Here is a 2,793-nt window from a genome sequence, read left to right as displayed (position 1 = left end):
CGAGTCCCGGCCTCCAGTCTCCGGATTCAAGCACCAAAGGTGGAGCTTCAACACCGGGGCAGGGGGAGGAGCTCGCGGTCACCCAATGGTAGCGCGGGTGTTATTCATCTCAGCCAATCAACGCCGGGAGTCCGTCAAATTTAAACCCCCTCCCACCTCCTCGGTCGGGACCTGTCCCGAAGGCGTTTGTAGAAAGTGCGGCCGCTGGCCCCGCCCAGGCCTGGGAGGCGGGGCAAAGGGCGGGCTACGTCTGCGAGTTTACCTATCACGATCCGCAGCCTGCGGAGAGACGGGCGGCGGCGCCAATCGGAGCGAGCAACCGCATCTCCGCGGAGCAGTTGGTTACAGTTGTTGCAACTTTTTTCGAAAGCTCGGTTTCCCGGGAGATCCCAGGCGGTGACAGAGCCAGGCCATGGCGAGAGGTATCTGCCCAGCTGGCTAGCGCTTGGGGCGGCCGGGTGGGAGTTGGCGCTGGAGCGAGCCGGGAGCGAGCCGGGAGCGGCGGCGGGAGGCACCCTTCTGCGGGTGGAGTGCGGGGACCCCTGGGCGGGGGAAGAGGCGCCCTCGGAACCTTCCCTGTACCCCAGCTCCCGCTTCCGAAGCACCCAGAAGCCTTTCCCACTGCCGAGCCTCGGTTTCCCCTCTCCGAAGTGTGGGCGCCCGCTGCCGTTTCCTATCCCAGAGGTAGCGGATCCATATGTCAGAGCTCACTGCAAACTAAAGCTCAGGGCACTTCCAGGGAAAGGTTGTTAATGACGGGAGCGGGGCTTGGCCCGTCCTAGTGCTCTCTTCTGGAGGTGCCCGCGATGCCAGGGAGCAGATCAGTAATCTACATCTTGGGGAGCGCATCGAGCTGAGCGCCGCCGTGGCACCTTCCTTCCCCCACGGCCTGAGTCAGCTCTGCGCCGCGGGGCGAGGCCAGGCCCAACTGGCCCATTTTGGGTGACACGGGTTCCCTGGCACCTCCCGGGGTCCCTTTCGCCCGATCGGGTCAGGACTTCAGCCCACGGGCGATGGCGTGGGTCGGTGTACCGTGCGGCAGGAGATGTCCGCTCCCGAAGTCCTTCTTCGCATAGTTTGCAGTCAGAACCACGAAGCCCACGTTATGCGGCAGAGCGATGGCCAGCCGCTTGGTCATTTCCAGCCGCTCTGTCTCCTTTGCGCTAAAGGGCCAAAAACTTCAGCGTGACAGTTGGGTAGCATTACTATTTTTAAAAAATAAGTTGGAGCATTACATTTTGCTTGAAATGCCAGGGCATCACGTGCTAGCAGGAATTTCTCTTAATGCAGTAAGCTCTCTATAGCAATAATAATGAATAAAACCATGATGCATTCAACAGATATTTGTTGGGCCTTTTTGTTTGCAGGCCCTACACCCAATTGCATCATTTGTTCTCCCAGAAGCCCAATATGGTCTTTGGAGACAAGACTTCCCCAAATTCTGGTGAAGAAATGAGGCATAGTGAATTCAGGTTAAAAGAGCTTCATAACCCAATTCATGGAGAAAAATTAAGACTAATATTTTTCCTTAGGAAAGTGTTAAGCTTCTAAAAGTATATTTTTAAAAATGTATCCAAAAAGTATATTTAATTTACCTAATCATTTGACAAGTCTCAATAAAACTGTGATTCCCTGGTTCATTTTTACCATCATTGCAAAACTATCTAAACTACTTGTTTCAAAAGTAGTACATTAAAAAAAAACTTTAATTAATCTGTAGGGGAAAAAACTAACCATCTCTCATCAAAATATGTAAAATATGGTCGATTAATAATTGCCATTGAGGGCCAGGCAATTTATTATCTCAGTTAATTTTTACAAATTGTTATTCCCACTTTTCAGAGTTAGAAGCTGAAGTCCAAAGTCACTGTCCAGAGTAGCCATGCCTTCTTGGCTTGTTTGTCCTTGCCTCCCTTGCTCAGCCAAGGTGAAGGTGAAAGTTTTCCACCTTCTATCGTGGTAGGCTTACAAATCACCTTTGTAATTACTGGCTAGTGAGTCTCACTGTCACTTGACCCCCCAGATTCATAGTTACCTATAGTCATAGTTTCTTTTTTTTTTTTTTTTGAGACAGGATCTTGCTATGTGGTTCAGGCTGGCCTTGCCTTGAATTTGAGGCCCTTCTCCTGCCTCAGTCTCCTGAATGCTGAGATTACAGGAGCACTACACCAGGCACTCCATTTTTCTTGCAGACAGTTAAACTGGATATTTAGAATTGTAAATACCAAATTATTTACAGTATATCAAGCAGTTCATTTTGAGAGGCCCTCTGGGTCCTGCTAACAAACTTTAGACACCAGGCAACTGAAGTTTTATACTCATGTAGATATTTATAACCCAAAGTGTATTAGTTTGAGAAGGCTCAGTCTATCTACTTTTTCTCATCTCTTCTGGCATTATCAAATAGTTCCCTTTGAATTGTTTTCTCTCCCATTTTTACCATCTCTAGTTCATCATCCCTTCACAGCTTTTGTGATTCCCCAGGAATACAGATTTTTGTCATGTCATCCTCACTACTGTCTGTACCCTCAGCCTCCCTGTTACTCCTAGGATTAAATCCACAGTTATCACCATGGTCTACAAAGCCCTGCTGACTCCCTGGTCTCACTGGGCTCCATCTGCCTTTATGTTTACTGCTGTGTCCTTAGCTCAAGGCCTGGAACAGAGTAGGTATTCAATAAATGTTTGTTGAATGAATGAATGTATTAGTATATTAGGGTTTGAATTTAACAGAAGCAATATACTTTTTTTTTGAGACAGGGTCTCACTGTGCAGTCAGGGCTGGCCTTGAAC

At 49.0% G+C, this 2,793-nt stretch overlaps 1 long non-coding RNA gene across 1 annotated transcript; it reads left to right on the top strand.

The window, feature by feature from the left end:
• Positions 1-350: 350 nt before the first annotated feature.
• Positions 351-2,793, top strand: LOC106146501. Its single transcript, XR_001230958.1, has 3 exons — positions 351-422; positions 1,368-2,666; positions 2,757-2,793. It is a non-coding gene; the product is annotated as an uncharacterized LOC106146501 (long non-coding RNA).

Source organism: Chinchilla lanigera, unplaced genomic scaffold, assembly GCF_000276665.1.
Source record: "Chinchilla lanigera isolate Chin_1 unplaced genomic scaffold, ChiLan1.0 scaffold00081, whole genome shotgun sequence".
Lineage (NCBI taxonomy): Eukaryota > Metazoa > Chordata > Mammalia > Rodentia > Chinchillidae > Chinchilla > Chinchilla lanigera.
The sequence above is the reverse complement of the archived record's forward strand: the minus strand, read 5'-3'. Positions and strand labels throughout refer to the sequence as shown.